The 23,684-nt window shown below is 39.1% G+C and overlaps 1 protein-coding gene and 1 long non-coding RNA gene across 5 annotated transcripts in view; one reads left to right on the top strand and one right to left on the bottom strand.

Moving 5' to 3' along the window:
• CHSY3 (chondroitin sulfate synthase 3) overlaps positions 1–23,684 on the bottom strand; it is a 245,392-nt gene that overhangs the window by 136,750 nt on the left and 84,958 nt on the right. The window lies entirely within an intron of this gene.
• Positions 1,266–17,315, top strand: LOC123372322. Its single transcript, XR_006580212.1, has 3 exons — positions 1,266–1,409; positions 14,201–14,318; positions 17,220–17,315. It is a non-coding gene; the product is annotated as an uncharacterized LOC123372322 (long non-coding RNA).

The raw sequence follows: 23,684 nt of genomic DNA, 5'->3' as shown, positions 1-23,684 counted from the left end.
CCTCCATTGACATATGCACGCTTTTGCGGTTGCATCCTGCAGAGAGGATCTTCAGATTTATGAATACAAGCGTAGCAGCAAAGAGTTCTATCAAGAGCTGGCTATGAAAAAACTTCCAGGTTAGTAATGCTTAAACACAGGTCCACTGTTCCAAACAGAGAAGCTCCTCATTAATGTTCTCTAACATTAATTTATGAAGAGTATGGACTATTTACAAAGTGCAAGGCAGTGGAAAAGTTAGCCCTATCATCCTAAATTACACTTTAACATTATTGAAAGGTACATTAGGAATTTATATGTGTTTTGTGGAATGTATAGCATTGCTGAGGAATTTCTACACTGGTGACAAATTATGATGTAAATGCTCTTGTAATTTTATACACTTTTTAAAAAAAAAAGACGAGAAATATCTTGCTGTTTTCAAAATGCATAGGTATCTCTGGGAATAAAACCATATTTCTGTTAATGACACCATGGAGAACTAATTCCCTGTATCAGTGATTAATGTGCTTTTATATTGAACTATTGGTTAATACATTCCTTTCGGAAGTTAAAATTAGAAGTGCTGGTACTCAGAGTACAGCTCCTTAGCTTCAGGTTACTTTGATTTAAATCCACAGTAAAGCACAAGAAAAATCTCTACTGTTCTTTTTTAATGGGCAGCATTTCTGTATTTTTACGTTGCATTTAGTTTCCAGCTGTTATTGATATTATACACACATAGTACAACCCAGTTGTGCCACAGAATCAAAAAATATTTTGTAAGCTAAATGCTATTGCACAATCACAACACAACTGAGGGAATAATGTAGCAGTTCAGAGCTGAAGGACTGGAAAAGCAAGGTAAATTTAAACTAAGGGTGCACTGTATTTTACACATTTTTCATTCATTACTGCAGTGGCTCAGTCATCTTCAGAAACAGTGAGTTCTGTGTTATGTTTATACAAAAATCTACTATGTGGTAAAGCACGCTTATAAATGCTGCAGCAACTCAAATGGAACACTCGTGTCCTTCTGTATGTACAATTCTGACATTAAAAAAACGTAAATCAAACATTTTCATTTTTTGTCATGTTTTATAATTGTCAAAGCTATGTGTTTCAACAAGAGACTTGGTCCTTCATTCAACATGGCCCTTTATTGGATCCTGCAGTGAAGTCACAATATAGAAATTGTTACGTTTCCATGACTACAAACTGTGATGTCATGAACCAGGATTATTTAGGACATGGAGCATCTTCTTTATGCTTGTACAGCATACAGCACAAGCCCTGATGGGGGCCTTTAGGCACTACTCTGATACAAACAACAACAACGACCGCTCTATAGGGCAAAGCAGAAGATGACAGCTGAGATAAATGGAGAAGATCCCTAGTAAGCTATAGTTATATCTTCTACATCAGCAAAGGTAACATAAAATGCTAGCTGGGTACTGCTTTTTATTTTAATAAACATTCTCCATTTTGCAATCAACTGAATAAAGAAACCATAGAAATTTGACTGAATATATGGTAATACATTTCAAAGAACATGTTTATCTGGCAAAGTTCAAATGTTTGTTCTTGAGGAGAAAAAAATAGAACTCAGTGTCTTTTTGGCAGTCAATAGACTTTACACTTTTGAATGAATAAAGTAATGCTCTGTAAAACTAAATTAAAACAAAATGAATAACTAACTACTCTGTTACAAACTAGAGTACTTAAAACAGATCATCTAGCTTCCATTCTGATATGAATCCAAATGTAGCTCGGTAGGTCTGTATATCCAATGTCATTCAATAACTCAAATCACACTATGAATAAAGTCAAACAACAAATTGGGAATAAAGGGAATATATGGGTGATGGTAGCACTGTCATAAAAGGTACAAAATAAAGGCTAAAAGAAACTGTTTAAGGTTAAATTGAAGTGGATTTTGTTTTTGACTCAACAAGAGAGCCTGACAGTTCCCGTTATAAGACTCTGGTTTCAGCTGCTTATAAAACTTTACCAATCTTTAATTGTTCAGGCTGAAGTTTTCCATACTGTTTGCTTCAGGCTGTATTTCTTTGGAAAATTTCAGACAGAATTATTCAGCTGTTTCTGAGAATGAGGCTAGTGAAAAATCTATTTTGTTGCCCATGTTAAAAAATTCGAGGCCTTTTCTTTGAAATTCTCTAGTGTACCCAGGCATTGGAGAAGGGAGTTGGTATTTGGCAGGTGATGATCTCTGTGCCAGGTATGTCTCTTTGGCTATCCCCATGAAAATTCACCCAAATTGGCCAAGTTATAAACCTTTGGAAAAAAAATCACAGCTCATACCTACCCAGTAAAGAATTCTTTGATTTTAGCAACTCAATAACCTGAAAACTCTGTGTATACCAAGCATACTCCAGCAGCCTCACGCTGAGCAGGACTTACTGTGCAATTACAGCTCTGGGATGCTGCAGGTTGTTTCCAGGAACCTGAACTGAGAGCAAGGAACCTTTCTGTCCTGTGTTCTCAATGACTCCCATATTGAGCCCAGGCAGCGTGGAAGAGGAAGCTGCCAGATTTGAATGCAAGAGAGACATGATCCCAACAGCTGTGATAGTGGAAGCACACTGGGACAAGGAGTCAGAGTGGGAGAAGAAATGATGATGGGGGCTGGCAGGGAAAGGGAAATTGGGACTAGGACTTGGGACCAGGGGGAGACTGGGACTAGGAGCTGGGGAAGGAAATGGTGGGGAGGAGGAGACAGGGAAATGAGATCAGATGGGACATGTGGGTGTGGGGGAATTGAGAATGTGATTGTCTGGGAAAGCAGGCCAGCACTGAGAACCAGTAGAGCTTGGGAAGGGGTGAGACAGATCGGATGAGGAGCTATGGTACTGGGAGAGAAATGGGACTGACTAATCTTGTGAAGATAAGCACTCAAATGTTAGGAAATGGCAGAACTAAGGTTGCCTGTGAAACCTTAATTCATTCTCTTTGAGAGTAGACATTATGACACAGTCTTTAACTACAAATCACATACTACATTTCCAGAGGACCCGTGCCTCATTCAATGCATAGAATAGATAGTGCTCACTTAATGTTTTATTCTGATAGTTTACTGTGTGGTCCTTGGCTTTTGTACTACACACTATGAAAGCCTTGCTATGAAGAAAGAATTAACTTCCTCGTGGGCTTTTCTATGTACTCATCACCTTAGTATCAGAGTGCTTCACAAACATTAATGCATTTATTTTCACAATGCACTGTGAGACAAGGGGTTATTATCCCCATTTTACAGATGGAGAACTGAGGCTCAGAGAAATTAAGGTCAGACGTATTGTCTAATTTTGGGTGCCCAATTGAGCATGCCTGTGGTCTGATTTTTCAGAGTGCTTCAGAATATATATATGGCTCTTTATATATTCAAAGCACAGTTCCCATTGAGCCTGGTTGCAACTATGAGTGCAAAGCACTACTACAAATCAGATCCCAGGGTCTGAAGTGAGATACCCAGAAAATGAGAAACACAATTAGTGATCAACTTTGAAAAGTTTGGTTAAGTGACTTGACATCACATAGGACTCTGTGGCAGAGGCATGGACAGAATCCAGTCATCCAAGGCAGTATTCAATGGCCCTAACCATGAGAGCATATTTATCTTCCTGTAATTCTCTGCCTTATTCACTGCACAGCTTCTAACTTCTGCAACAAATGAAGTAGGGCTCCTACAGACAACAGTCTCGCCTTATCTACACAACCCTGATTTCTCCCCAGAGAAGGTCCATCCTGTGCACTGAGTGAGGCGGGAATCCTTTGGAAAAGCAATATGCAACCTTGTAATTAAAGGCCATATCATAATGCTCAAAGGGGGCTAAATTAAAGTTGCACAGGTAACCTTAAATCTAGCATTTCTTAGCTTTTGAGTGCTTGATTTTACAATATTAATAATATTCTTTTTATGTAGTTTATTGTGTGTAAAATTATTTTATATATAATAATAAAATAATAACAATAATTGTATGTATTAGTTATCTGGGAAAATAAAGTGTGTGCCCACATCAACAAAATCCACTTTAAAAAAAAAATCTACTAGTTCTAACCATAAGAGCAGAACACCAAAAAATCTTCAGCTTCTGTGAACTAACTCCAAATTCCTAATGTCAGCTATGGTTAGTGAATCTCTCCTAGATTTTCCAGTTCCAAAAGCAATCTTTCCTGTTTTTCATGTAGTTTCTCCAGTAAACAAACAGAAATGCATTTGCCTAAATTCTGTTTTTCCATAAATTTATATTAGAGTAAGATGTTAGCTTCTACTTTATATATATTGGTAAAATTTCCAATCCATCAATTATATGTGCACAGAGCCTCATTAACTCCATTGGAACTTTGGGTGGGCATAAAGGCCCACGTAAATCTGATTCCAGACTCTAGACCTTAGTGTCTAAAGCAGAAATACTTGAAGTTTATTACTAATGTATCATTCTTCACAATATTTTTCTACAATACAGGTGAGGAGTTTCAAAGATATTCCCAACCATCAATGCCAGGTAAACTATAAGATTATGAATAGAGTTACATCAGCAAAAATTAGGAAAGAAAGTATGCTAGGAAAAAAAAAGATATTCTGCATACACAGGTATATTTGAAACACTGACAACTATGCTGCACAGAACATTCACTAATGAAGTATGCAAAAGGAGCTTGTTAGGATTTAACCAAGCAATTAAATAAACCTAGATCATGACATTTGTCCTTATGGTAAATTAACTACACCTGGACACTCTTTTTCTACTGTTTTGAGTTACTTCTAAAACACACACACACACACACGCATATATATTCCCCTTTTCCTTTTCCCACTAAATTTGCATTTTTATACATTAACTTAAAAAAATTATAGATGGAGTGTCCTAGTTAAGTTTTTGTGCCAGAGACTGGATTTGTAAACAACTGAATTTTTTAAAAAGAATTTAAAAAAAAATCAAGATTAAATTCAGTGGTTGAAAGGAAGGTCTGAGAGGATGCCTGGCCTTTCATAGTTTCACAGATATGTACCAAATAACCTATGACATAACAGAACATGTAAAACACAGCATTTTAGACAAGCTTTGATTTTATTTAATTTCCAGTTGTCTTCACTCATGTGAATGATAGCTATTTTTTATTCCCATAATTTAGAAACTTGTACTCTCCAAAGTGACAAGCTTGACTGAGCTTCTGCCCAATATAAATACTTGCACTATTCAACTACTGTAAAGAATTCAAGTCTAAAGCATAATCACTTTACTCTTGGCTTTCTACTTTGTACACAGCACCTACCAGATCTTCATGAGTTGTCTTCCCACAGTTTTCATGCATTTTTCAACTATACAGATCATGTTACATATTCTCCCTCCTGACAAGAAGAACCTCAATTCTCACAGGTGGTACATATTTATATACACATACACCCCTGTGGGAATATACTCCCCTCCCCCATAATCTGACACCAATTTGCTTTTGGAACAGCACAAACATAAAAGCTGAGGTGAAACCTTGAAAATTAATATTTAATTGTAATTAATTAATTAATTAAACAGCTCATTATATATACACATGCACACAGACACACAGCTTAATTTGTAATGAGAGAGATGTAAGGGCTCATGCAATTAGGTAGTGGGGCTCAAGCAATTTTTTGACGTTCATAACTCATGCAGCCAGTTATAAGTAGACTGCAAAGAGAGATACAATGCCTGTGCTTTGAATTGCAAAGCATCCAATCTAACAGCTAGTATCCTAAACCAGATAAAGCAATTCTGTTATATATGTTATAACACCAGCTCCTGTATAGCACTTCTGCAAGGTGGTACTTAAGGGAATGTGACATCACATTTGCAACTGACCAGCATAGTTAGACACTAACAACATTCCATGAGTTATTCATTTCAGGGACATCACTTCTGAGAAGCATAGAATATTAGGGTTGGAATAGACCTTAGGAGGTCATCCAGTCCAATCCTCTGCTCAAAGCAGGACCAACACCAACTAAATCATCCCAGGCAGGACTTTGTCAAGCCGGATCTTAAAAACCTCTACAGATGGAGATTCCATCACCTCCCTAGGTAAACTATTTCACCACCCTCCTAGTGAAATAGTGTTTCCTAATATCCAACGTAGAACTCCCCCACTGCAACTTGAGTCCATTGCTTCTTGTTCTGTCATCTGCCATCACTGAGAACAGCCTAGCTTCATCCTCTTTGGAACCCCCCTTCAAGTAGTTGAAGGCGGCTATTAAATCCCCCCCTCACTCTTCTCTTCTGCAGACTAAATAACCCCAGTTCCCTCAGCCTCTCCTTGTAAGTCATGTGCCTCAGCCCCCTAATCATTTTCGTTGCCCTCCACTGGACTGTCTCCAATTTGTCTGCATCCCTTCTGTAGTGGGAGGACCAAATCTGGACAATACTCCAGGTGTGGCCTCACCAGTGCCGAATAGAGGGGAATCACCACTTCCATCAATCTGCTGGCAATACTCCTACTAATACAACTCAATATCCCATTGGCCTTCTTGGCAACAAGGGCATACTGCAGACTCATATCCAGCTTCCCGTCCACTGTAATCCCCAGGTCCTTTTCTGCAGAACTGCTGCTTAGCCAGTCGGTCCCTAGCCTGTCAGACCAAAGGTCCATCTAGCCCAGTATCTGTCTACCGACAGTGGCCAATGTCAGGTGCCCCAGAGGGAGTGAAGCTAACAGGCAATGATCAAGTGATCTCTCTCCTGCCATCCATCTCCATCCTCTGACAAACAAACAGAGGCTAGGGACACCATTCCTTATCCATCTTGGCTAATAGCCATTTATGGACTTAACCACCATGAATTTATCCAGTTCTCTTTTAAACGCTGTTATACCTTCTCCTCATACTGTATTGCCCAGTGCAGCAGTCTAGAAGCTGACTTTGTCTGTGAAGACCAAAGCAAAAAAAAAAAAAAAAAACATTGAATACTTCAGCTTTTTCCACATCAGCTGTCACTATGTTGCCGCCCCCATTCAGTAAGGGTCCCACACTTTCCCTGACCACCTTCTTAATAATATACCTCTAGAAATCCTTGTTACCCTTCACATCCCTTGCTAGCTGCAACTCCAATTGTGCCTTTGCCTTCCTGATTACACCCCTGCATGCTCTAGCAATATTTTCATACTCCTCCCTACTCATAAGTCCAAATTTCCACTTCTTATAAGCTTCCTTTTTGAGTTTAAGCTCACCGAAGATTTCACTATTAAGCCAAGCTGGTTGCCTGCCATATTTGCTATTCATTCTACACATCGAGATGGTTTGTTCCTGTGCCCTCAATAAGGCTTCTTTAAAATACAGCCAGCTCTCCTGGACTCCTTGTCCCCTCATAATAGCCTCCCAGGGGATCCTGCCCTCACTTCCCTAAGGGAGTCTAAATTTGCTTTTCTGAAGTCCGAGGTCCGTATTTTGCTACTCTTCTTTCTTCCTTTTGTCAGAATCCTGAACTCAACCATCTCATGGTCACTGCTGCCTAGGTTACCACCCACTTCTACTTCCCCTACCAATTCTTCCGTTTGTAAGCAGCAGGTCAAGAGAAGCATGGCCTCTAGTTGGTTCCTTCAGCACTTGGTTCCAGGAAGTTGTCCCCAACACTCTCCAAAAACTTCCTGGATTATCTGTGCATTGCTGTATTGCTCTCCCAGCAGATGTCAGGGTGATTGAAGTACCCCATTAGAACCAGGGCCTGTGATCTGGAAACTTAGTTAGTTGTCCAAAGAAAGCCTTGTCTACCTCATCCTCCTGATCCGGTGGTCTATAGCACTCGCCCACCACTACATCATCCTTGTTGCTCTCACCTCTAAACTTAACCCAAAGACTCTCAACAGGCTTTTCTCCAGTTTCATACTGGAGCTCTGAGCAATCATACCACTTTCTTACATACAATGCAACTCCTCCACCTTTCCTCCCCCACCTGTCCTTCCTGAACAGTTTATAGCCATCCATGACAGTGTTCCAGTCATGTAAGCTGCCTCACCAAGTTTCTGTTATTCCAATCACACCATAGTTCCTTGATTGTGCCAGGACTTCCAATTCTTCCTGCTTGTTTCCCAGGCTTCTTGCATTCATGTACATGCACCTAAGATAACTAGCCGATTGCCCTACTTTCTCAGTATGAATCAGGAGGCTTCCTGTCTTGTACCCTCCTCCTTGTGTTTCCTCCCAGTATCCCACTGCCCCACTTACCTCTGGGCTTAGGTCATCATACCCCGGCGAACCTAGTTTAAAGAATGAAGAAAAACAAATGCCAACACTTGCTAAGGTGAAATAAGACAAGGAATCAAAATGGTCATCCTATACATCCTTGTGTTTTAATATTTGTGTACTGAACCAAATGCATGAAAATATACATGAAAACTCTTGTCCCTATAGAGCTAATTTGCTCTCCACAGAAAACAGTATTATTATTATAAAAATATTTATCTAAGTTATGGAAATAGCTTTACACCTGGAACAGCAATTCTAGCTTTAAAAAACCATTTAGTCAAAAATGACATTTTGTTGCACAAATCTGTTATGTACTTCTATTGAGTCTCCCATTGTATGGCAGGTACTAAGTAGTTCAGAAATGGGGAAAAGAACAGTCATCAAGTTTTCCTCTTTGGTATTCCATTCTTGAAGTTTTTAGAGTACATTTGTTACAATAAAACAAACAATGAGTTTGCACAACTAGAAAAGAAATGGAAAAGCCTCAGCCAAGTGTACCAGCCAAGATTGTAACAACTGAGTGTGAGCTCTTCCTTCTATTTCCTACTATTTTCCTACTTTTCTCCAGCAGCTTGAATTAGTCTTCAGTTCATATTTTAACTTGTCCAGACCACATGTGAAGAGTCTGAGCTGAGAGTTCATTACCTACTTGTTAGAAATCAGGTATGACCTTGGTGCCTAAGAAATGTTACCATTTTCAATTAATGTATATGATATTGCTTCTTCAGTTTAAGGAAGTATCTGGGCTCACTTCTGTTTTAAAATGTTTGCTTCACTAAGAACAACTGACCAAACACCTAGTTCTCTGGAGACACTAATTTTTTTAAAAAATGGTTTTAACTTATTTTTGTGCCAACATACTGCAGCATTTGATTCACCCTCTGCTGGGGCTTTTCTGCTTCAGGTTGTGGGATTGTGTAATCCTGTCTCAGTCTTTTGCTGGCTGGTCAATAATTAAAGATTAGATAGGTAGATTAGATAGATAAGATAGACCAGCTAGCATTGCAACAGTGCAAATCAGATTTAAAAAACAAAAAAACTGCCTACATTTAGTCTCATACATTCCTTCTATTATCATTCACAATCCAATCAATTTCTCTGTTGTTCTGCTTTCTTGTAATCGCTAGATTTACTTTTAAAAAAGTAAATAAAAAGGTTGTTTGACATGTTCAGATGAAAAATAGGGCATTATTTTCTTTCACCACCAGGCTTGTACTGCATGTAGATATGGAGAATACCCACTGATCCTATCAGAACAAGGATTAGGATGTAAAATTCAAAAAAGATTCTGTTTAACTTCCATATACTCCATTGCTTGCAATAGCTACATGAAAGAGTAATCATCACAAGCCCTACAGTATATATCGGGGGAACGTATATTTTACTCTTTGGAGATTTTTTACTACTTATATATTCTAATTCTCCCTTAATAGTCTGGGAGCATGTGTAATTCCGTGGGCAAGTTAATGATAGAGGAAAGGGAGGTATCATTTGTTTCTTAAAATCTATAGGATAATAATTTCAGTGGTGTCATCCTCTGCAGTGTGGCAGGGGTACTCACACATCCATCCCCTATTTCCCCCCAACCTCCCAGCTGCCAGATCCTGATTCTCCAGTTTGTAGAAATTTTGAGAATACAATTTCATCAGAAATGGGTCAAACTGGGTATCATTCAAAAACCCTTTCTCCCATGAACACAATGGTACCAAACATAACAAACCTAGAAGAACTGTGTAGATATATATTTGAGAAAATGTTTAAAAATCAACTCTTTAAATTATACTTTAACACAGTGATGCATTGCTTGCATCAAAAAAGACAGATTTTTGATAATCTTAGGGATGTTAGCCTTGACATGTAGGACTGAAAACATGTATTCATTACCTCTGGAATGAGATTGTACTATATTATTCTCCCAGGCTATAATGAATGCTCAGATTTCTGGGAGATCCCTTCAAGTTTACAGAGCTTTTGTTATGTTTTCTCATGAGGAATCCTATAGTCTGGATATGCAGGGTTTTGTGATTAACTTCACAGGGAATGAACTATTCTCAAAAACAAACGTATTAAATGTTCATACTCTTAAAATAATTAAGATTAGCCAATAATATTTCCATTGAAATGACAAATGAATATGAATATTTTACACACTAAACAGAAGAGAGGCTTCTCTGGAGTTGCTACTATTAGGAAAATATCAAGGGAGTAATTCTGCCCTAGGATAAGAGAGCTGGACTCCTATTGACTCTGCTTTTAAGTATTTTTAAAAAAATAGATATGTTCTTAAAATGGTAGATTAGGTCCCCTTTACAATACCAAAGGGTTACATTCTATTATGTTAATAATGCACAATTTTTAAAGTATCCAATTACATATAATCAAAGCTGGCCTTGACATGTATGCACAATACACCAGAGAGGTTGTTGGATAGCTTTTTGCTACATCAAGGAATCTAAATTATTTTGAAATATAGTAAATCTACAAAGAAACCTCACACATTAAAAAAAAGTAACTGGTCTTAAATCAACAGAAACCAAGAAATTAAGTATTAAGGTTGAAACTCCATCCTTTGCTCACAATTTTGTGCCCAGCTAAAATCCCATCTCCCCCCTAACATTCTGATTATGTGACCCCTCTCGTCAAGTCCCTTCACTGTCTGACTGTCTCTTTCCATATCAAATTCTCATTTTTTGTTTTTACCTTCAAAGCTGTACATCTTTCCTTCTCCATGCCTCAGCTCATTTCTAGAGGAAGCCTTTGTGCCCCTGGAAATCCACAACTGCTGACTCTTGACAACATATATAACAACAACTTCCTGCAGAGGTACAGCAAGTGTCACTGGGTGATAATTAAAATACATGGGCATCCAGAGTAACAGAAAACCTACAAAAACAGTAGGAATGCTTAAAGTTGATAGTGATATATCTGGTTATGAGCAAGAAAAGAGAGTCCTACAGTACAATAAAATGAAAAAGTACATTATCCCTATTTACTCAAACATACATGTGGACTCACCAATAAGTGCCATTGATGCTTGCTAGATAAGCACAAAGAGTGAGCTAGAGTATCAAGAAAGAATTCTTAGCTTAAGGTAACAGCGATCTGAAGGCTAATGCCCCTTTAACACAGTATAAGTTTACCCTGAAAAAGACATTCCCATGCATTGAGAATAGGGGCAGCCAAAGAAAAAATGCTAAATAAGCATACTTCCATTCCTACTACATCCCATATGGAACAAACACGGGGGCAATTTAAGTTGTAGGTATTGAAAGACTATGTTACAGAAATCGAAAACATTTATTTTGTTCAACATTTATTCAGACCAAAAAAGGAGAAATTACATGTTAATATTGTCATATCAATGATACAGATTTTAATAAATAATTAGGCTCAGAAATGATCATCAAGAATCTAAGTATAAAATACTGTTAGAAGAAATCAGACTCTCACTGACTATACATATTTAGAAGGATTAAATTCTAGCCAGTTGGTAAAAGAGAATTGAACAAGACACTAATATCCTGCAGATTTAAACCTTACATTCTGGAAGCAATTACAGCACTGATGGATGAAGAGTAGGTTTCAGTTTGCAAAAGCTCCCGTCCATGATAACTTTTTTTTAACAAAGCAGAAATGGATCAGAAAGTCCTTAATACTGAGCTCACTTTGAAGTCCTACTTTTGCAAAAATATTATGTTGAACTGCAGCTTTACAAAGTGACATGCTAGTTTAAGCTAACTGAAAATTTTTAAATCCTGTTCAGGAAAGCACACACCAAAAAAGTACAGCTAAAATATACCTCCCCTTGCCCAAGTTTGGCAGAGGGAAGATTTGCAATGTGCACTATTCCATTCCCAGCATAACCAATCAGTCATAACAAGAGTTCAGAGGCTACCTGAACTGCAGAAGCACCACCTTGCCCAGGACCATGAAAACTAAAAAACTACAGTGGCAATGATCTCCATTCCCACAGCTGAGTTATACAAGGCTGTCTCCCATGGTGTTTGCAAACCTTTATCCTGGACACTGCAAGAAGACAAGACACCTGGAATGTTATTTACTTAGACTGCAACTAAGTTGTTGCAGATTCTTGCAATTTCCTCACCAATGACATGATTTTGTCTGGGGCTGAAGTCAGTCTTGCCAATAGGGAGCAGTTCCTGGCCACTGCCAAATTTCAGCCCTGCCTATGGGACCCCCTCCCCCATTGGCTTCCTTTCCCACTGCCCACCTCCTTCAGAAAAGCATGCAATAAGACCTGGCAGAGCTCTCCTTCTCCCCCTCAGGAGCCAAATTTTGGTTTTTTAGGAGGTTTTGCTTTGTTTTAGTTGGTTGATTGAGGGTTTTTGGTGATGATCGGGAGGGCAGTCCTGCTCCCTCCTCCCCTCCTGTGATAAACGGACCAATTTGCTCCTCCATCCCTGCAACACCACCAAGCTTATAAGAGAAGCATGCAGTTTAAGATTCTCTGTGGCTGGCTCAACAAGTCTGGGAAGGAGGAGAAAATGACCCCACTGTAGCTGACCATTAGGTCTGAGAGGGAGGATGAAGACCCCCAGGAGATACAGGAGGAGCAGATGAGGGGGCTGGGTGTGCATAGTTGATATAGGGATTCATGGGGGCAGAACTGATGGATGGGTAGATGTGGAGGTGGGGGGGGGCAAAGAATTAATTAATTATAATTTTTGGATTAGGAGAGGAGCAAGGAGCTTCACACCACCAGGTAGCCACAGCGAGAGCTCCTGTGAGAGCATGGGGGAGAGGGGAGAGATCACCTTACTCAAATTTGGAGACTGAGTAACAATAGTCACAAACACACACTGGGAGAAGGCAGAGGGTATTCAAAAATCAAAAGAAAGACAACGCAGAATATAATTTTTGGAGGGGCCTAATTCATGATTTTTAACATTTGGGGCTGGCAATACTGCAACTTTATTCATTTAATATTTGTGGGAAACTATCTGACAACAACATGTTCACTGCAGGTATGCCTTCCTCAGGAATCTGTACTATCTGGCAGAAGGCTGCCCCCACTACTCACCACTTTCCCCTACACCTTTAACACTATTGGTAGGAACCCACAACTCTCCCTTCACATGAGGATTTAGGGTCTGGGGAAAAGAGGATGTCCTCTCACTATACCAGATGTTAGGTATGTCTCCAACTCTTCCCCCCACCCCCTCAAACCCCCCATCTTCTTCCTAATTCAAATTTCAGTTTCTCAGGGAACTGGACCTCTATCAGACACTTGTCAAGTCATGACAACAGGAAAAAAAACTACCACCGTAATCTACCTACTGGGCTACTGACATGAAAATAAAAGTCCCACACAACCCAGGCCTATCTGACAGTGAGGAAAAAAATCCCTTTCCAGCCCCCAAAAGGTCACGAATGTCATGTCCATGGGAAGGCCCAGAAACCTGGATGTACTCTAATCCTGGGGGCAGGAAGGGAATGCTCTGGCTCCCAGACACAGAATGGTGGCCTTGTCAGGGAAAACACTTACAAGCCCTAGCCTACAGTGCACGGGAGCTAACGGGTTTCCAATAAATCCTTCAATAGCCAGGCCATGTTCTTACTTTTCACCATACTTCCCCATACGAAGTGTGATGGCTGCACTAATTAGGAATTTCAGCCTCAAGAAGAGAGAAAATATTTGCATCTTCCAATTACCTTCCCTCAGGAGGATATTGTTAAAATTACTGAAGAAAACTTTGTTTTGCTTCCAAGGTAAATTTTCCATTTAGAACTACCAAACCATAGGATAAATGTTGGAACATGTCAAGCTCAACTCTCAATGAAGTCCACAGGAGTTGGGGTTACTCAACACACTGAAAGGCCCCATATTAGAGCAGTCACATCACCTGATTTATGCTACTACTTTTTTAGATTAGTGATTAATAGGCATTCTGTATGTTCAGAGAAGATAGAAGAATGTAACAAAATAAAATTGAAGTGTTCGGTATTTATTTCTTTTTTTAAAAGGAGTGAAATCCTATTCCAGAAAGAACACATGGCTCAAGATCGCAATATATGTTTACTGGATGTCTCCTCCATCCCCACCCAAAAGACAAGGGATTTGCTGTGGTTTGGCAAGTAAGAGGTAAATGGCTAAAGTATCTCAGCTGTAGTATATTCCAGGGCTCTCTGCCATGCAAACAATTCTATTAATTTTATCTTCTGAGGCATCTGTGTTATTCTGTTGCTAAGATCATTGGGACTAAAGAAAAGACTGCTAACATTTTTAAAGGACAGAGTGTTTAATTTTAAACTAATTAATTATGGATGCACTATAACTGGAATAGAGGAATACTAAAATAATACAAATGCAAATATACAGTATATGCTGTCACCAAACTGATCATTTTAAAGCCTCTGAAAAATTTCACTGGCTGCTGGATTTCAGAGGGTTTTTTTTTTTTAATGGAACAAGTCTCTCAATTCTTATAGAAAGTTTAATGTTTATATTTAACAAAATCCTCAGCACACAGTTCACATATGTCTGTGTACCAAGAGGTGAGAATCTATCACATTGATGCTGCATAGTACAATAAGATTCTGTATTTCCTTCAAGTTCTAACACAGAATATTGTAAAGCAATAATCTGGAAGCAAAAGCAGATGTTTGATGTGTATACTAAGACACCATTTGTACCATACAAGGATAATGTTTTCCAATTACATTGCACTCTTGGCATTTAAGAGATAAAGAGCACGATTCTGATCTCAGTTACAGTGATTTTACAAAGATGCAACTTTATTGACTTAATGGTGTTTCTGCTGATTTACGAATGTGAAAAGTCAGAATTTGGTCTAAAACTTTAAATTGTATCACATTGTTATAATTTAAGCCATTAAAAGAGCAACTGAAAAGCATTATAAAAATCTTTCCAGCATAGATGATACAGTGGGGACAGTTAGCTAATAAGGACAAATAAGTGAATACCGGTTGGATTGTATAGCCAACAAGTGCAAATTAGGTGAATGCTTCAGACATTTTTTATTTTGAACTGTCATGAAAAGGAAAGGTCTAGAGATCTAGGGAGAAATCCTGGCTTCTGAAGTCAATGGGAGTCTGTCCACTGATTTCAGTGGGGCCAGGATTTCATCCCTACAGTACACGGCAGACACAGAAACTTTTACAATGTGGAAGCAATAAAGTGCAAGTTCTCACAAGGAACCTGCATAACTAAGATCCATAATGGCGGCTCTATCCACATTCATGTTTTAAAAAGATGAAGATCGTATAAACTGAAAAATCAAAGATGTAAAAGAAATGGCACTGTAGTCAAGAAATCAAGAAACATCACAATAGAGGATATTCCCACAGATCAGTATGAGTGCTTTTTCCTCTGGCGAGACCTATGCTTTCAAGAGTGTGTCCACTTTGGGAACAACCTTACTTGTTTTCATTCAATGCTCAGTATTATTTAAAAATAATAATAAAATAAATAATAATACTAAAAAGCCACATTTAATTTCTAAAGATAATTATCAGCTAACTTTAATGAAATTTCTTTTTATCTTTATCTGTTTTCTATTTGCTCAACATTCTGAGAGTGCAGATGTTATTTTTTATATAGCACAAGTAACAAATATCTATGCAGAATGCTAGATAGCCAAATAATTAGCATTAAAAATACAGCGTTGAAAAGTCACTGTTTTCCAGCCTAAGAATAGAAGATATTGACAGACTCTATGTGGTTGATGGATTAAGTAATCCTTGAAGCATAATACTGTTTTACAAGGCTCATAAGAAGGAGCTATCAGTTTTAATCTCTCCCAGATAAAATAAAAGGTGATTCACTGTGGAAATAAGAAACACAATAGCTAGAAAAGAAAGAAAATTAAAAGTGAAAGTTGTGAAATCTATTGATATAGTAGAGTTTGTTTTTTAAAAAATTAAGAAATACTATGACAATAGTTAATGAACATGTGATATTTAAATAGTAGCTGAAATCCTAAATGCCAGACCCTCAGTACTGCAATTGAAAGTAAAGCAGAGTTCTCTCATAAATGGCTTTGCTTTTGTAGTGTAAAGTGACCTTAAAGATGACTCAAACACCAGGCGTGAGTAGCTGTTCAGTTGAAATTTAGATCAAGGCATAATGATTTCCAGTCTGTTTATTTATCTTTGCTAGAGACGAGTTTCGAAGAGGGCACTCACTGGGACCTTGTGCATGATAATCTACATAGCAATCTTTTATACAGCCAAGAGACAGCTAAAATGTGATTCTGCCCCTGAGTGTCAATATAATTCTGAAGTTAATGCCCCCTTGTCTGTTAACATCAGCTACCGTCACAGCAGATTTGCACATAAGCAGGATTCACACACAACAGCCAGTTTATGTTATGATTCACTAAACATTAAAGCAATTTAATTGCTGCCTTCCCTGAAGAACAAGTTAAGACACTAAACATTTTTAATCTAGTGGCTAGTCTACACTTACCTGCCGGGACGACGCGGTGAGTTCGACTTCTTGGAGTTCGAACTATCGTGTCTAATCTGGACGCGATAGTTCGAACTCCCCACGCGCTCCGGTCGACTCCGGTACTCCACCACTGCAAACGGCGGTGGCGGAGTCGACCTTGGAGCCGCGGACTTCGATCCCGCGGCGTCTGGACGGGTAAGTAGTTCGAACTAGGGTACTTCGAGTTCAGCTACGCTATTCACGTAGCTGAACTTGCGTACCCTAGTTCGACCCCCATCCTTAGTGTAGACCTGCCCTAGGAAGCACACTTAAAATGGATTTAGGTCTGAATTTCAGAGTACTGAGCACCTATATATTCAGTTAAGGCAAAGCAAGATTGTTTGCTCAGCACCTCTGAATAAAAATCAAGCCTCTAAAGGGGTAAACTTGAAATCGAAATCAATTTCAGTAACAAAATAATAAAAAGTAGTTTAAATACTTCACCTGCTCCTGAGACTCCCTACCAAATTTTTCTGGGTTCATTACCATATTCTTTTTTTTTTTAAATGTATTCTCTTTTTTGTTGGTTTACAGAAGACCCAAACGGACAAAAAGAGGAAGTTGACTGACTACATTGAAACTCATTTCACAAACTGCTGTCCAATGCACAAAGTAAAATTGAAAAACCAAAACAAAACAAATAAAAAACAAAACAAAAAAAATAAAACTGGCAGTTATAGTAATCTTAGGAGTTACTTTTAAGAAAAGTAGGTACAATATTTTTGTACAAACAAGCATTTCAATGTGCACTAAAAGCTCTAATGCTACAAGTACTTGTATCATGTTTCATATTATCTAGGTATGTTACGTTATAGATTTTGTATTTTGGCACTTTAAAGAGGTCTACACATTAAATATGGATTACATTACAAAATACCTCTTTCATAAATAACTATGTACGGTGATATGCAGCAGCTCTTCATATTCAGACTATGAGCCTAAATTTTCCAAAGCAAATAGCTATTTAGAGTACCTCCATTTTTAAGTGCCCAACTTCAGATCCCTTTACGGGCCTGATTTTGAGAGGGTGGGTATTCAGCCCTGTATGAAAATATAGTAGTTTAAAAGTACCTCAAGTTGAGCACCCAAAAATTGAGGCACTCAATATCACTACTTGCTTATGAAATTTTGGCTGTTTCTTTATAATCAAACTTGGTTTACCAAATAAATATAATTTTAGTGGTAATGCTTCAAATAAAGTATTTTATAGTATATTATGATAAATCATTTTGTATCTAAATCAGTTTAGATCAGTGTCCTTATTTTTCCCTGACAAACTTACTCTTGGCAGGACAGCTACTCACTACCAACCTGCTATGTTATTGTTGCAGGGATTAAGAAAGCAGTGATCAAGCCACCATTAGTTCAGCAGTAAAAGCTCACCCATACCTTCCACCCCACCCTTTTGTTTTTCCTTCTAGAAATACTTTCCTCACACTCTCCTGTTTTTAGGCCAAAGTCTTCTTGATAGATCCAACTGCATTGCCCAGTTAGTGCTACCAAGCACTGAACAACAGCCACTCATGTTCAAAAAGCCAACCCTCAGCATGTTGAGTTCGGCAGTCGGAAACAAATTTAGATACTGGCTATTTTCTAAAATTCCTTAATTATGACTATCATCTTCACTACATTCCAGTTAGTATCAAGAGAATTAATGGCTTATTTCAGAATATACATTTTAGTTTCAAAATCAAATTCAAAGACTTTACAAATATGTTTCCCTTGTGCTACTGTTGGTAAACCGCAACAGCAAAGTCACTAGTGTTTCATAAATATTTAGAACAATTGGTCTTTTCCACATTTTGCCCTCTCTCCTACTTAAATCATACAATACATCTGTTTTTGACACCCAAATAGATCACCAGTCCCCTGAACTATCAAGTTACATCAAAGATGAAATATATTATAAATAAAAGCAACTTCTAAATATATTTTAAAAGCCAAAAAACTTAGAATGGGCCAGATATCGCAAACATAAAAGTAAAAGTGAGATACAGGAGCCCAACCCAACAGGCTACATATTAATAATTTTGTTGATTTCAATGATAATTACTCGCAGGAGTAAGTCAAAACATTGGGTCTGTACTATTTAAGGTTACATGTTACGGTACCAATATCCAGACTGGCAATGCTTCTTGCTTCATGTGTCACTTTGTTAGCACGCTGCATTGTAAAACATCACACAGAGCTGAAACCAATGACGCAGTGTGTCTGGATGCCACGATTTAAAAAAGAAAATAAATTTTAAAATCAAGAGATAAATGTTAAATTTCTAGGGTGCTAATATCCCCTTCACTCTGGTAATTTGGGAGACTTAACACATTATTCTGAAGTCACCAGTTTTTTCCTCCAGTGTTTAAAACTGACTTGCAAATAATTTCATTTTTTTTAAAGTACAATTCACTTCAAAAGCTTCATGCTAATTGCTTATGTACTATGGAAAAAGTTGAGGATGGGCTTGAGACAACTGAGCTCTCGCACGCTATCAATTCTAGAGTGAGCATTACTGGGTTCCAGTCTTCTCAATGTCTCTTCACATGTCTTTCCTGTGTCTGTAAATATTTTGTTGCCTATCTCTGAGTTCCTGTTTCTCCTGTAAACTGGAGATAGGCCAATCACAATTACATGTGTTATCCAGGTAAAGAGGGTACCAATTTATAGCTTTCTAATATTTTTAGTATTTCCTACCCCATTTCTTATTTAGCTTAATTTTTATTTGACTGCTGCTGCATACTGAACGTAAGTTTTCATACCTCTGTCCACAATGATGCCCTCGAATTTTTTCCTGAGTGATTACAGTTAATTTAGAACCCAGTAATAGTTAAAATTATTCCTTCCAACCTCGATTTTCATGCATTGGTCACCCTTGAATTTCAACTGCCATCATGATGCCCATTCACCTAGATTTAAGTCCTTTGAAGTTCCTTGCATGTTGCTGTACTTTGTTTAGTACCATGGCAGTTGAGATCTGCTGAAGCACTCATTACAATTTCTAGAGCAGAACACCAGAGGACTGGCTTTTCTTAATGGTAGAGGGGTCATGCAATCTGTAATTTGGTTTACTTGTTGGTCCAATAACGTACAAGCTCTTTAACATTCAGTATAAATCTAAGCCCATATGTTCTACCAGAATTTTTCATGATAAATGGGTTGGGGGTGGGGGTGATCCTATGTCTATGATTTTACTATAGAGAAGGCAACTGTACATTTGGGGAGTGTTTTTGATACAGTCAGTTACTGAAAACAGGATACATTTTGTTTGTGTTTTATTAGTTTGAATACATTCAAAATAATAAATGCAATATCTGCATATTTTTATAAATGCAATTATAAATAAAATTAGGATATAAAACTAAACGGCATATGATCAAACCTAGACCCCAAACTTCATATTGTATATGCAAGTATGTGTGTCTGCTAATTTTATAAAATCAATTGCTATACAAGAAACTGAATTTTATTCTAAAACTATCAATCTGAGATCCAACACTTTGCCTTAATATACACTACATATATAAATAAGCATACTAGCTTTGACCTGTCCAGATCCTTTTCAACAGTTGTACGTATAATACTTTTTAAGATCTAAAATGTACATTTTGTCTACATATGCTTGCTTTTTAATGGAACCTCTAGATACCGTAAGTTTTCTATTGGAAAGGATATGTCACTCTGTACACACTACATGGCAAACTATTCCCAATATATGGCATGTAAATCAAATATCCGAAAGAGCTCATGCCGTCCAGGGTACATGCCTCACTAGTCATGTATATCTCCAGTGATCCAAAGTGATATTAACAACAAACAGTAGATACATTTTAGAGTAGACTATACCCTAGCTGTTAACTTGACCCCAACTTTCCAAGCAGATGATGTATTTCAATTTCTGCTTTCCCACACTTTTAATATACTTAAGAGTATACTAAGGAGGCTAAATTCGGACTTGCTTACCATAGGTTTAGTCAAAATCCTTCTCTTTCTGATTATAAAACTCTGTGATGGTCTTACAGCCCTTAAAACATTTGTGTGTGAATTAAACAATGGATGCTTGCTTTAATACATGACTAAGTGTTCCTCTTTAATTGAAAATTATCCTTTTGGCAAGTGTTCTAATAGCATTTGTAATATTTTTCATAGAACATATCCAGGGATACACTACCAAAATGGACTAGCTCTGAATCACAGATGATAATGTTTAGGTTTATTATGCTGCTCAGAGTTGCCTATAAGGAATCTTGCAGTTGTATTTTCATTGTTTTGTTTCTAAACAGCATGCTTCTTCAAGTCAACTCTATATGCTTTGTGAGAAAAAAAAAAGTTTCCACATTAGGCGTGAGTGTGATCAGCAGCAAAGAACAAAACAAAGTTATTCTGGCAATATTTCAAATTAAGTGCCTGTGTTAAATCAGTAATACATATTTTGCATATAATTAATATGCCTAATGATACATAACTATAAATATGTAACTAATTCACTGAATATATCATAAAACATTATACATTTAATATTATAATTAAGCAATGATGAATATCATTATATTGGGTAAAGTGAATTGGCACTACAACATCCCCCTTCCGCTGATGGTAGGAAATAAACTAGTTAGTTATTTTATTATTTAGATTTATTTGCTATCTGTTGCACCCTCTTCAAACAGATATACATCTGACCCAATAGTTTGCACTGTGCTAAGAGTCAGTCACCTGATATCAATAGACATCCGAGCTCTAGGAGGGCATGGGCTTCAGAAGGATATAGTACACATGGATGGTACAGTGTGTACACTCCTACTTCATGCCCCCACCTAGCTCTGCTCATGAGCAAAAACCATGATCCAGTCCCCAACCTTTGTGTTGGTTTGCATGCCCAAGGGTTAGTGGAAGGTAGCAGGGCACAGTCTAACTTACAGAATGCAAATGTATTTTGTCTTTGAGGAATGTGTGTAATGCAGTGCTGCAGCTGAGAAGACTAGCATTATCTTTCAATATACAGTAACTCCTCCCTTAAAGTCATCTCGCTTAATGTTGTTTTGTTGTTACGTTGCTGATCAATTAGGGAACATACTCATTTAAAGTTATGCAATGCTCCACTCTTATGTTCTTTGGCTGCCTGCTTTCTCCACAGCTGGCAGCCTCCCTACGCCGCCCCGCCCCTCTCCCCCCCCCACCCCGCAGTGCCTCCCAGCTGCCGGCAGACCCCACAGATCAGCACCTTCCCCCACAGCAGTCAGCTGGCTTGTGGGGTTTTGGAGGGAGGGGGGAGGAGCAAGGACTCAGCGCACAGGCTCCTGCTCCCTCCCCAACGCTGCAAGCCAGCTGATTGCCATGGGCAGGAGGAGGGAAGGGAGGGGAAGCCTGCGCCAAGTCCTCATTCCTGCCTCCTAAACGCAGCAAGCCAGCTGATTGCTCCGGGCAGGAGAGAGGGGGAGGAGCAAGGACGCGATGCACCTCCCCTTCCCTCCCTCCCCTGCCTCCTGCCAGTGGCAATCAGCTGCCTTCAGGGCCACCTAGGGAGAGAGACAAGTGGGGCAATTTGCCCAGGCTCCGGGCCCCACAGGGGCCCCACGAGCTGCTCCGGGTTTTCAGTGGCACTTCGGCAGTGGGCCCTTCACTCACTCCGGGTCTTTGGTGGCGGGTCCTTCAGTGCAGCAGAAGACTCGGAGCGAGTGAAGGACCCGTCGCTGAAGTGCTGCCGAAGCCTCGGAGTGCCACCCAGCGAATACAAACGCTGCAAGCAGCAGAGAAAAAAATAAAAAAGCCGTGATCGGAGGCACTTAGGCTGCTCTACCACCGCCAAAGACCCGGCCGTGCCCCAGACCCCCTGAATCCTCTGGGCAGCCCTGGCTGGCTTGCAGCATTTTGGAGGCAGGAGGGATGGGAGTGGAGGAGCGAGGACTCGATGCATAGGCTCCCCCTGCCTCCTGAATGCCGCAAGCCAGCTGATTGCCCTGGGCAGGAGCGAGGACTTGGAGCACCTCCCCCCTCCCTTGCCTGCCTCCGGAACCCGGCAATCAGCTGACTTGCCGTGTTTAGATGGGAGGGGAGGGAGGAGCCAGGATGCAGCTTGTGAAGTAAAGGGGAAGGAGGTGGGGGGCAGAAGAGGCAGGTCAAGGGTAGGGGCTTGGGGGAAGGAGAGGAGTGGGCAGGCTGAGGGTTGAGCCCCCCACCCCTGGTGCTTGCAGAGTAGAGGAAGCTGCCCTGGAACCTACCCCCCATTTACATTAATTCTTATGGAGAAATTGGATTCGCTTAACATCGTTTCACTTAAAGTCGCATTTTTCAGGAACGTAACTAAAATGTTAAGTGAGGAGTTACTGTATAAGCAAGAGAACATTGAGTAAGAGAAGGGAGGTGGTATTATCTCTGTAAAAGTCATTAGTGAGACTGTTTCTGGAGTGTTGTGTGCCATTCTGGTGTCCACACTCCAAACAGGATGTTGAAAACTGGAAAGAGTTCAGAAATTGAATACAATAGTGAGGGACTTCAGAAGCTCAGTCTATTTCATTTATCCAATAGAAGGCTATAAATCATCTCTATGGGGAAGAGATGTCTGACAGTAGAGGTCTCTTTAACAGAAAAAGGTACAACAAAATCAATTAGTTGGAAGCTGAAGCTAGACCATTCAGACCTGAAATAAGGCATACATTTTTAACAGAGAGGGTAAAGAACCATTGGAACAACTTACATAGGGATGTGGTGGATTCTCCAACACCTTAAGTTTTTTAAAATCAAGATATCTCCAGGCTATAGGTCAAACAGAAGTTCTGTTGATGTAGGAATTACTGGGTGAGATTCTATGGTCTGTGTTCTGTAGAAGGTCAGACTAGGGATATGTCTACAATGCACATTTCTTTCAGCAGGTAGAGTATACACCTGCACAGATATAAACAGTGGTATAGCTAAAGCGGCATGGCTCATACAAGAAGGGTCCGGACAGGTATACAAGTACTGTATATACCCTTCATGCTCTCTACTTGCCTGCCCACAGCCTCCCTTGCA

Source organism: Mauremys mutica, chromosome 6, assembly GCF_020497125.1.
Source record: "Mauremys mutica isolate MM-2020 ecotype Southern chromosome 6, ASM2049712v1, whole genome shotgun sequence".
In the NCBI taxonomy this organism is placed as follows: Eukaryota; Metazoa; Chordata; order Testudines; family Geoemydidae; genus Mauremys; species Mauremys mutica.
The sequence above is the reverse complement of the archived record's forward strand: the minus strand, read 5'-3'. Positions and strand labels throughout refer to the sequence as shown.